General features: G+C 39.2%; 1 protein-coding gene across 2 annotated transcripts in view; it reads right to left on the bottom strand.

The window, feature by feature from the left end:
• palmdb (palmdelphin b) overlaps nucleotides 1-3,843 on the bottom strand; it is a 36,331-nt gene extending 32,488 nt beyond the window's left edge. For both annotated transcript variants that reach the window (XM_053630473.1, XM_053630480.1), the window contains exon 1: nucleotides 3,451-3,843. The gene's annotated coding sequence lies outside the window, so the exon portion shown is untranslated. The remainder of the gene's footprint in view (nucleotides 1-3,450) is intronic.
• Between the last annotated feature and the right edge of the window lie 9,167 nt (nucleotides 3,844-13,010).

Here is a 13,010-nt window from a genome sequence, read left to right as displayed (position 1 = left end):
GAACTGAGTGTACACAGTGCAGCACAGTGACATTTCAGAATGATCTATGATTAGATTTCACTTACAATTTTCATCTTCACATTTTTTCCAGTTGACTTCTATACTAACATCCATCAAATGTTATATTCTTGTGCACTTTTGGGAATGTTCTCTCATGTCTCAAATTTCCCCAGACATTTTAATTGGTTTAGTAATTATATAGTGTTTTCTCCATAACTACGCATTATCTATCTGATTTGCAAACAACCAAAAGTTGTTTATTGTTCTTTGTTATGAATAACATCATTCAGTTAGCTGTATTTAGCGTTTTTATTTAGTATTTGGATTATACTACCTATTCATTTTTGCTGTGGGCTGAAAAGAAATAGCGCACATCTACAAAAAAGCCTACACAATGAAAAATGTAATATTGTGTTGACAATAAAAGACACCTTGGCAGGTGGTAACTTGCATTTTGAACCAAAGCAGGTTTAAAAAAAATCCCACTGCAATGGTGGATTTTCAGTATCATACCCAGTATCATAATGGCAACTGAATACAAGCAGGATACAAAATGCTTATGTTCAATATTGTTATGGCAATAGAAATGACACTTGTTCCTGCACAAGCCTTTTGAGCTTTTTGTCTCTATTCTCTCTAAGGTCCAAAAACTTCCAAAAAAAAAAAATCCCCTAAATACATACAAGCAACAGTAGCAGACATAATTATCTGTACAATTGTTTTCAGGATTGTGCTTTCTAAATTTATAAGGTGAAGCAGCTCAATTGTTTTAACAATTTGGGCAAGACTTTTAGCTACAACAAATACTCTATATATTAGCAGTGTAAATTTCATCTCAATTATAGAATGGTAAATGATCTGCACTCATATAGCGCTTTTTAACCTTAGTGGTTACACTATTTCTCATCCACCCATTCACACACACACACTCACACACCAATGGCAGCAGAGCTGCCACGCAATGCTTGGACCCTTTTGTATCAGAAAAAAGGGTTTTTTTCTGCCCTGCTTGAGCAGATGGAGGGTAGTTGTACTCTCAAGGTAACAGAAGTGACAGCAGATCTGGGGATCCATTAGACAGACATATAAGGCAACAATAAGTGTCTCCCTTATGTGATTTTCCCATAACTCCATAATAGTAACCTATCAGATATATAGTGGTGTAGGATAAGACAACCACTGTCAGGACAGGTTACAGAAGGTTATGTCAGGAAGGCCTAAGCTGTCATCTTAGGCAAGTGAAAATAGCTTTTGTGTCCAGCTGTGCTGAGCAATGAAACACAGTCATTATTAGCCGGTGCGCTCCTCAGGCCTGTCAGCAAGTGACACTGCTATTTAAACTAAAATATAAAAGAACAAAGAAAACACTACAAGTCCTGCTGACATTCTCACTTAAAATTTACACCATGCTGTATTGTGGACAGAGTAGGGTCAGAAGCTGGTCTAAACAATTTAAGATTCTCTCTTTGTATGTGTTTCTAATCGTACACTGAACACAATATTCACAATCAGTTCAGAATAAATCTTAATCCTTCTGTAATCACAGCAAACAGGATTGTATGTACAGTTCGCCTAATGTGGCAGACGGTCAATCTTGTATGACAAAAAGCAGCCAATCTGTCCCCATGGCAAAGAGATAGCTCCATTTGTTTCTGCTCATTTTTCCTAGCTAAGAGTGTTAGAGTGCAGAAAGAGACAGTCATCTTCAGTCTTTAATCTTTTTGCTAATGGTTTAACAGGCTAATCCCAGAGGACAACTGCTTTTCAAAAACAGATATGTGTCTATTGTGACATGAACCAGTGTGTGTGTGTGCGTGTGTGTGTGTGTGTGTGTGTTTATTTATACCACTTCCATATCTAGTGTTCCCTTTGTTACTGAGGTGTGTGGCGTCATCATGCCAAGATCTAAAGAGCTCTGTAAGACCTTCAGAAAAAGATTGTGGATTCCTATGAGTCTGGCCAGGGATTAAAAAAGATCTCCAAATTATTTGAAATACATCATTCCACTGTAAGGAAAATCATCTACAAATGCAGATTTCAAATGACTGTCATTTGTCCAGGACTGGCCATCCCAGCAAATTCAGCCCAAGAGCAGACAACCTGATACAAACAGAAGTCTCCAAGAACCACAAAATTTCCTCACAGGATCTGCTTGTAAGTCTCACAACTGTTGGTGTCAAAGTCCATGCTTCTACAGTCAGGAGATTGCACAAGTTTGACCTGCATGGGAGGTGTGCCAGGAAAAAGCCTTTGCTAGACTACAGTTTTCCAATGAGCATATAGGCAAAGACCAGACCTTTTAGAATAATGTGCTCTGGACAGACGAATCAAAGATAGAAAGAATGTTACTTGTTTGGCCACAGTAACAGCAGACATGACCAAAAGTTGACCTTTCAACGGGACAACGATCCAAAGCACACTAGGAAATCCACCAAGGAATCAAGGCTCAAAAAGAAGAAATGGAGGGTTATGGAATGGGCTAGTCAAAGCCCGGATTTGAATCCCATTGAAATGTTATGGGGGGATTTGAAACGGGCCGTACATGCAAGAAAACCCTCTTGCAATCTTGCAAATGAAAGAATATTGCATGGAAGAGTGGTCAAAAATTCCAGTAAGAAAATGTCAGAGACTGGTGGGCAATTATGGAAAACGCCTACAAGAAGTTATTTCTGCTAAAGGGGGCAATACGAGCTTCTGAGGTTGATGGTGTACTTACTTTTTACACAGACGGATATCACATCTATGGATATTTCTGTTAAATAAATAATTGAAAAAGCTCATTTTCCTTGTGGTTTTGTTCAAGTATATCAACTTCATTAATAGGCACTGTTTCAAAGAGGATCAAATGTTTGCTTGTTCAAATATGTAAAATGAATAAATAAATAAATAAGCCAACAATTTTCATAGGGTGTACTTATTTTTTCACTTAAATGCCATTGATTGATCATCACATTAGAATTATATTTTATAAATATATGTTCCTACATGGAGCTACTATTTTTCTCAGCCTTGTTTTTTCTTGTATGACCCAGTAAGCAAACAATAGAAAAAGAGGGATGAGTAGGGGGATCTCCCCAAACACAGTGCTGCTGTCACTGTGACTCTGTCAGCCTCTTGAGACTATCAGAGATGACAGCAATGTGTTACCAAAAGTCAGACCCTTTTAAATCTTATTATAAAGGCGTTAAAGACCTACCACATTCTGCAAGCACAGAAACACGCCAAGCTTAGAGGAATTATAAGATTACTGAATCAAAGACAACATGCTCAGAGCAAAACGATGCCATCTAAGTCAGTAATTATACTTTTTCCTTTCAAACAACACTGTGAGGTCAGATATGAGCCTTAATCTGAAAGTACTGTTGTTTAATAGACAGACAGTCAAAGAAGATTAAGCATATACACTAAACGCGATCATATCAATCCATGCAAAGAGAAGCATAGACTTACCAATAGTTTGTGGCTGCTATCAGATCTTTGGAAGTCACTTTGCTCTGCTCAGACTACAGTCCATCATGTCTGAGTGTGTGCGCATGCGTGTGGACTAATGAGTGTGTACAAGTGCAGGTAATGTAGGCTGAGAGTTAAGCTGGGGTTATCACTCTCTGGCAGACTGCCCCCACACTCCCTCACTTACATACTGTACAGCCACTTTCTTCTTCTGTTGGTTAATTCTCTCTCACTCCCCTCTCTTCTCTCTCTCCTTTCTCTCTCCCCCTCTCCAAGCTCCTCCTGAGCCTGTCAGAACTGGGCTGCCAGACCATATGCGAGTATAATACTGCCAAACAACAGACAAACAGATACAATGATAATTCCCAATAAGCAGATCTTGTTCATCGACTGTCAAACATCCAATAAACAGTCGCGCAGTTATCTAAGTAAGCTTTCCTAAAATTAACCACAAAGGACAGTGGTTTGGAATCTCATTAGTTTCGTCTGCACAGTTGAACTGAGGCTGCATCAGAGACCTGTGTGCTACCTTATGTTTATTTTCAGAACCACAGTTGCACTGTAGCTCAGAACAGAGTTATTAGAAGTATTATGCAGCTTATTATATTCACCAAGAGCATTTTAGATGTGTAAAATGACAGATCCAATGCACAATACTCATCAAAATGTTATTGCCTCATCCTCTGCTTTAGATTACTTATTACCTGAGGGATCAGTTTCATCAAACCATACTGAACGACTCCAAGAAATGTGGGTTCAGAATTCAGTATTATTATATAATCTGGTTCCTAAAACAATATACTCTTATTGCACTACTTCTGCCTTCTGAAAGTGGTTGGAGTCTAACAGTTATTTATTATAGCTATTTGCATATAGATATGTAAAATGCCTATTTTTTTTTATGGTGGATGTAATGTTACACATTGTGTTCTCGTAGCTGGGTACTCCCCCGCTCTTTTTCCCATCATTCATGCCATCATTCAGCAGCCTCAGGCAGGTACAATTGTCTCCATGGCAACGGGCTGAACCCTCACCATGTTTTCTGTTCCTTTGCTAGCTAAAGATAGGAGCATGCGGCACACAGACGTATTCACACTGAATAAGAGCGCTCATGTTTCACTCAGTTCTCTACAGTATTGTTCAAAGCTGAAGAGTCCATTAACTTGATCGGACAAATGGTGTGAGACACTGGATTGCTAAATAGGGATAATGAGGATGGGAATGAATATTGATTTGTACTCCCTGGCTAGAATGGCTATCTTGGATTACCTATATGAGTGATGACTGTCAAATGCAACAGTAGTTGAGTGACAGAGTGAAACTATGGACTGGAATGATACTGTCATGAGCAGCTGGCAGAATGAGCTCAGAGGGACAGAATGCATAAAGAGGCGGATGCACATGGACACACACACACACACACACACACACACACACACACACACACACACACACACACACATGCACACAAACGCTCACAGCAATTTGAACAGGAACAGCAGATTGCAGCCTCATAGTGCCAGTGTGGGACATTCCTGGTGGCTGTGCCTTGCATGCCATCCTCACCAACCTGCTACACTCCCTGCTGAGTCTCTAATGAACGGAAACGCAGGCAAAATGTGCCAGCAGAGTCAGGTCTTAGCTACAAGCTCACTGAGGAACATTCAGCTCTGCTGCCCACTCACAGGCTGTCACAGAGCACAGGAATCACCGCAGATATAGCGGAATCAATCAGATTTCTGTTTCTCTATTTCAACAGGCTCAAGAGACCGAAAAAACTCTAGAAGATTCTATTATAAATTCCACTGAGCTTTTGATTCAAGCTAGTGAGGTTTTGTCTCAGACTGAAGAATTGATTCACAGGTGGTTGCTTTTTAAGATGCCTATACAAGGGGTTCATAGTTAAGACTTTACCCAGCACTGCAGTATTACACCACCCTCAAGGACAGTGATGCAGACATGAGCTGACAAAAATAGCTCCAGTAAGCCAGGATCCACATGAAAGCAAACCACCTTCCAGAATAATGTGCTTGAAGTCATGCCCATTGAGCTAAGCAGTGTGTCTGTATACACAGAGGCTCTCAAGCAGTTAAATATTGATATGCAGTTAGTGTTGCAAAAGGGGGATAGAAAGAAAAAGACAAAGAAACTTTGATAATGAATTATATAATGTTAGACATGTACAAACCTCAGGATGTGAGAAAGACTAAGCAGCAAATGGAGAGACAGATTTAGCAAAGGGGTCAGGAAGACTGAGTTGTGGATAAATTTCCACTCAGTTTGATTCAGAGCCTTTACTGAGTTCTACTATCTAAATGGAAATTCACAGTTAAAAACAGCAGTAGCAGCTCAGACACACACTCACACTTGCACACTGGCAGGGCTTGACACCAGCACAATTCACATCAACACTTATGGGACGGATTTGTAGTTACTCCATGTAACTAACTTTGTTGACTTTCTTCAAAATTCCCACACTTGTCTCAGAGGTGTTAAGTTGAGGAGCTGAGTGTGGAAAATCAGATGCTCTCTGTAGCCCCATCTGAGTTTGATTTCTTCATCGTGAAATTTGCGTGTGAAATTTCTTTCGCAATATTTCACCTCTGAAGAGAGCTTTTATTTTATATAGCCACAGACAGAATATACAATGTTTCCATGACCAATATGTATAAACAGAAAAATGAAGACATTAAATATTGTATATTTTTATAAAACATACATTAATATTTTGCCTAGAGTGTTGCTCTCATACCTAATGCTGTGATGCCTCAATCCCTGTGAATATATCACTAATGAAATATAAACCACTTGGGGCTGGAATCGTTATCTGTGTGCTGTCAGTCCTGTCTCATCTCTTAGAATTGAAACTTAATTCAAAACTTTTAAGTTTTCCAACTGGTCCAAAATATCTTAAAATATAAGTAATACTACTGATCAATACCCAAGGAAAATAAATATTCTAAATAAGATCTCCTGGGTGGCACAATGAAACATGATCCTGGGACCCGGTTTGATTCTGAGCATGGGTTACTGTCTATGAGTATTTCATGTTCTCCCAGTGTCCATGTGGGTTTCCTCTGGGTCCTCTAGTTTCCTCCTACCATTCAAAAAACAGGCTAGTAGGTAGATTGGCTATCATAACTTGCCCCTAGTTGTGAATGCATGTGTGCATGGTGCACTGCGATGCACTGGATTCCCATACAGGGTGTATACTGTAGCTGCCTCATTCCCAGTCTTTCCAGGATAGACTCCAGCTCGACCACCACTCTGACTAGGATAAAGCAGTAACTGAATGTGAGCGAGTGAAAAATCTCATCTTACCCTCATTTTCCTCTCTTAGACACTATAGAGTCCTGAAGGAATGAATCCTAAAACTAGGAAATGAGTTAGCATTTTTACACTTCTGGTTCCATTGTCCCGAGGTCAATGGGTTTTTTGGTTAAATGCCTGAAATAAGGTCTGTAGTTAACCCAAGCTCAAGATATAATAATAATGTCAGTAATACCCCACTCGTGATTTTGTTAAGCTTTTAAGTCTCTTGAAAAAGACGGTTGCTAACAAGTGACTAAATGGGACTACAGAGGTTGTCGGGGACATTAAACATCATCAAAACAGGAAAACTCATCCACTACAGCCTTGTTGTGTTTATACTCGCGCTCTTGCAAATTATTCCAACTCAAAGTTTCAAACTTGTAGACTTATCAATTTACAGTATTTTCCAAGTGTAATTTTTTTTTTTTTTTTTCAAATTGTAGTGCTATAAATGCTATCGGAAGCTGAGTGGTGATGACATCATGAGACTGTGGTGTAGTTTGTTTATTGCCTAAATTTAGCTTTTTACTTCTGGTGATTGTATTTAATCTTCAAAATTCATAAACATTGTGTTCAATTGTGAAAATTATCTTGCTGAACAAAACATGTAAAATCATAAATGTTTGTTGGTCAAAGAGCTTATTTTCTGCAATAATCCAAAAGCCAGTGGATAAAATTCTGATGGTTTTTGTCGAGGGAACCAGGGTGATGCTAACGTCCGGGTTGGACAACAAAAATACATCAAAATATTATCTGTGCAGCACTCTATTTGAAACTGAAACTGTTACAAATCATTCGCTTAAATTATTCTGTATTTTATCCACAGTTAATCTCAAAATAATAATAACTTGTGTGTCTTAATCATTTATCACTTTTTCAGAGATCTATTATAAATAATTGTGATTCTAAATGTCCTGGCCACATGGAATAGAAACATAACCTCCTCCAAATGTCATGTGCAATGACTTATTCTCATGAATTAGAAAGATAAAGTTTAGAAAGATAAAGTTTAGAAAGACCTTCTGTCAGTATAAAAATGAGACATGCTTTTCTCTGCTTTTCTCATTTGACCTAGAACATCTTAAAATGAGATTCATTTATTCTAAACAGGTATTAAGAGTGAGTTTAGAAGTGAGTTGAATTCATTAAAGATGGGACGTTTTTAATGTTAGAATGCTTTCTATAATATTCCCCTTAGATTCCACAGACAGACAGTAAAATATTTGCTTAGAAATATAAACGTAATGTCTGTGGCATTTTAGAGAAGAAAAACAAATGACCAGCAACAACCAAACAATCCAGACAAGATGAAGTGTGTGTACTCATCTCCCAACCATGTTACCTGTCAATTCAGAAAGCTTGCACTAACGTTCAGGTGTTCTACCCTAAGCAGGATGTCCACATGTGTCTTAGGGTCATGACTTTAGAGTAATCACTGGAAAGAGGCTGTATTTTTATGTTTTGACTTTCAAAACATCTAGCTTCTGCTTACTGTTAAAATCAGCGACTATAATGTTAATACAACAATGAGGCAGTCTATATTTCCCTATATTTCACAACCCACTTTTTGTGTACACACTTTACATCCATTTGCTAATGCTGGCTACATCATGGCATGCTAGACACTTTAAAACCAGTGCTTTAATCATTATGCTGAGCACTAAACAGCTCTCTTAGTGCAATACGCTGCATACTGAATACACATTTGCGTAGTCTGAATTCCCCCAAGTACAGACAGCTTGTCGCCTGTGCCCTTCTTTAAAAGCTCTGCAACAATGGTGGATGGCATTGAGGGCATGTTAATAGCTGTCACACAATTATAGCGTAATGGGATGACTTTAAGAGCTCTTACAATGATGACACACACCATCAAGACAAACATCAACTATAAGATAAAGCCTGTGGTTCAGTTGCCATGGTAGCTGGATACCTTGTCAGTTACTAAGCAGGGAGGTGCGTGTGGGGGGGAGGGGGGTCGGTCCTCTTTCCTAATGCACCTCCATGGGGCACTCAACAGTATACACGTCAAATCTATCAGGAGCAATGTAATTTTAGTGTTGCATGAACCAGAACTGTCCCACTGCTTTGATTGTTATATTTATGCATGCTATTCTCATAATTAGAGGTGTAAAACACTCTCTGTAGAGCCCAGCTTTAATAACTGAGCAGGGCAGAGAGTCTTCTGCATTCCCAGGCACAATTGCTGTCTAATCAATGAGTCTCTGTGTGAGAGAGAGAGACCAGGAAATGGAGGTAAGCCTCTGGCAGTGGACTATGGCAGTGGAGTGATGGATTTCAAATAATTTGGAGGTCTTTTAAAATCCCAATCATGAACACCTGACTCAAATTGTATGGAGATGAAGGGTTGATAAATGCAAAGGTGTACTTACTTTTTCCATGTGACTGATCTGTTTTTTCATTAAAATTGTGAAAATTACTACAAAACGTCAGTTTTGTGTGTCATTTGACACATCACTGTTTCGAAGAGGATGAAATGTTTGCTTGTCCAAATATGTCAAAAAAGCCAACAGTTTCCATGGGGTGTACTTACAGAAGTCCTGTTACCAGAAGATGGCACTGAAGCCCAACTAATGATAATATTCTATTTTGATGAAAAGCAATTATGAGTGAGAAGGCAGTTGACACCAAGTGAAATGATGTCAGAAAATGCACTGACTGTGGGATGTGCATGTTTACAAGTGTGTGTACACAGTGATGAACAATAAATCAAAACAAGAACATGTAACAGGGATCATAAACATCACTATAACATGGTACCCCTGCTGCTTCTCCTGTGGTCATCTCATTCAATTTTATTTGGATAACAATGTACACAAACAATTGGCACAATTAGCTTTATAGAAATCCAGAAGTGGATCTACAGATGGATGACAAATTAAAGGAAAGGTCAACATAAAGTATATTATTAAGGTTTTCGGCTACCACAAGCTGTGGGCTATAACATCTTCAGTGCACCTTGGCGTAGTTTTACAAGTCCTCAGAAATGTGCACCATGTTTTGAGATATTTCCTCTGATATTTTGATGATTGTGGTGGGGTACTCTTTGAAACACTTGAAAGATTAAAAGTTCAGTCATTCATCAGTGGATCACTCCTAAACAGAGGAACAAATATGTTTTCTTGTTTGCTTGGTCTGAATACATGGCTACGCAAAACCTGCAACATGAGAGGACTGAACTACATCGACAACTTTAATCTTTTCTGGAGTCAAAGTAATCTGTTTAAATCAGATGGCCTGCACCCAAACAGACTTGGAGCAAGCGTGTTAAATGATAATATCCTCTTCTCCCTCCTTCATCCATCTACAATGTGTGCCAATCCTCTCAAACTCAATAGCACACAAACACCACTGTAGTGTCTGGAGGACAACAGGGCCGCACTTCAATATCTAGATGGACATTTGGTCAACACACCAAACAAGGACACAGCACAACCAAAATACCCACCACTTAGGAACACAACCCAGACTGAGCCCCACCCACAAAGTGTTCAATAGTTGGACTGTGATGAATTAGAATAGCTACAAGATGCAGGACTGTAGGAGGTACAGTCGCTATCATGTGACACTTTCTCCCTCTCATCAACATCACATTCAGCTCTTCTGAGCTTCTCTAAGATAATGGAGGAACTGGTGCTTGCTGGTACAAAACTATCCCACTCCATTGCATTGAGCCCGCAGATACCAAGAAAAAAACGGAATGCCCCTCTACCACCAAAATCTATGGGCCTCCCTTCATTTGAGAGAGCTCTCTGGCCGTTGCCACAATGACAGGGCCCACACCATCCTTCATCTGTTCTGTGTAAACAGCAAAAAACAGCTCCAGTGATATGTGTTGGGTCCTTGCTATACAGTAATAGCAACATTCCCCAATGTTCACAGAACAAGTGGGAACCCAATGTCCCTTTAGTTTAATCTATATCTGTTGTGTTAAGCAATAGAAGGCCTTCTCAAGGCATACAGCAAACCTGTGTAATCTGCTGCCTATTAGATATCTATCTGAGATTACTGTGGAACCAAAAACAGAAACTGTTAAGTTGGCACTTTTAAACATCTACTCACTTAAAACAAGTTAATGATCTCATCACCACAAACAACTTGAATTTTAAGTTTCAAACTGAAACTTGGTTACATGACGGCTGTAGTGCAAGAGTCCTTAATGAATCGGCCCCTACAAACTTTACTTTAGAGTTCCTGTAGAGCTGTTAGGAGAGGTGGAGGAATAGCTGCAATATTTAAAGATGTTTTTCAGTGCAAGCAGGTGTCACTTGGTGATTACATATCATTTGAGTATTGTACTAAACGGCGCTCCACGGATTTTATTCTTAATTATTTATAGGTTGCAAAAATACTTTTCCACATTTATTGATGATTTTACAGAACTTTTATCAGCAACGTCATCTGAATTTGAATGTTTTATTATTGCAGTGGATTTTAATATCCATATAGATAATACTGAAAACAGCACTGCCAAAAAGCTCATATCTGTTTTAAACACTTTTGATCCAACTCAGCACGTGAATGGACCCACACACAATGGACACAGTTGATGTTCTCCTTGATCATTTTAGCTCAAAATTTAAAAAGATAGCATTGATGACATTGCTCTTGTAATAGTCAGGAAGATGACTGGTAAGTGTAAGGCACCTTGGAGAAGCACAACAGCAGTGCAAAGCATGAAAAGAAAATGCAGGAAAGCTGAACGCTTGTGGTGGGAAACAAAACTTGAAGTACATTATAACATCTATATAGACGGCCTTCATACTTTCAATGTGGAACTACGCACAGCTAGACAGACCTACTTCTCAAACATTATAAACAGCAACATCAACAACAAACGTACTCTTTTTGCAACAGTAGAGAAATTAACAACCCCACCAACTCAGATTCCATGCTCTCTGACTTCAAATGCAACGAGTTTGCATCTTTTTTTCAAGAAAAAAAATGTATGACATTAGAATGGCGATCAGCTCGTCCTCATGTTGCGCTGAAGTTAGACTGCACCCACCACGACAACTTCACAACTATGTCAATGTCTACTTTTGAGGAAATTGATGCCAAAACTCTAGAAGAAACAGTACAGCAGCTTAAAACATCAACCTGCTGTCTCGGCACACTCCTTGCATCCTTTTTCAAAAATGTTTTTAAGTGTTTAGAAAAAGATCTCTTAGTCATAGTAAATGCCTCACTCCTCTCAGGCACTTTTCCGAAATCCCTTCTGAAAAAGAGCAATCTGGATTACACGGTTTTAAACAACTATAGACCAATATAGTGTATGAATGTGTATGTGAGTGTGCCCTGCGATGGATTGGCACCCTGTCCAGGGTGTACCCCGCCTTGTGGCCAATGTTCCCTGGGATAGGCTCCAGGTTTCCCTGCGACCCTGAAAAGGCTAAGCAGTATAGAAGATGGATGGATGGATGGATAGATAGACCAATATCAAATGTTCCTTTCATAGGCAAGCTCATTAAAAAGGTTGTTTTCAGTCAACTGAACTGATTTCTATCCTCAAATATCTATTTGGACAATTTCCAATCTGGTTTCCGGCAGCATCACAGCACAGAGACGGCATTCAAAAATAATGAATTATACTGATTCAGGCAAAATAACCGTGCAGGTATTATTGGATCTTAGTGGTGCTTTTGACACTGTGGACCACAATATATTCCTAGACCGACTGGAAAACTCTCTGGGACAGTCCTTTGCTGGCTCGGGTCATATCTAGAAGGGTGGGGTTTCTTTGGGAACATAGGCAGCTATGAATCCGAGTGGACGTCCATGGTGTATGGAGTCCCACAAGGGTCAATGCTTGGACTGCTGCTGTTCAAACTGTATTTGCTCCCACTAGGTCAAACTATAAAGAGGAACCAAATTGCATACCATAGCTATGCAGATGATACCCAGATCTACCTAGCCCTGTCGACTAATGATTAACACCCCATAGACTCCCTCTGTCGGCGCCTTGATGAAATTAACAGTTGGATGTGCCAAAACTTCCTTCAGTTAAACAAAGACAAAACTGAAGTAATTGTATTCGGAAACAAAGATGAAAATCTCAAGTTGAACACGTACCTTGACTCCAGGGGTCTTGGTGTCATTTTGGAGTCTGATCTAATTTCAGTAGTCAAGTGAAAGCAATAACCAAATCAGCTTACTATCACCTGAAAAATATAGCGAGAAGTAGGTATTTAATTTCCAGTTAAGAGTTAGAGAATCTTGTTCATGCATTC

The sequence above is a fragment of the Ictalurus furcatus genome, chromosome 1, assembly GCF_023375685.1.
Source record: "Ictalurus furcatus strain D&B chromosome 1, Billie_1.0, whole genome shotgun sequence".
Lineage (NCBI taxonomy): Eukaryota > Metazoa > Chordata > Actinopteri > Siluriformes > Ictaluridae > Ictalurus > Ictalurus furcatus.
This window is presented reverse-complemented; position numbering and strand designations above follow the sequence as displayed.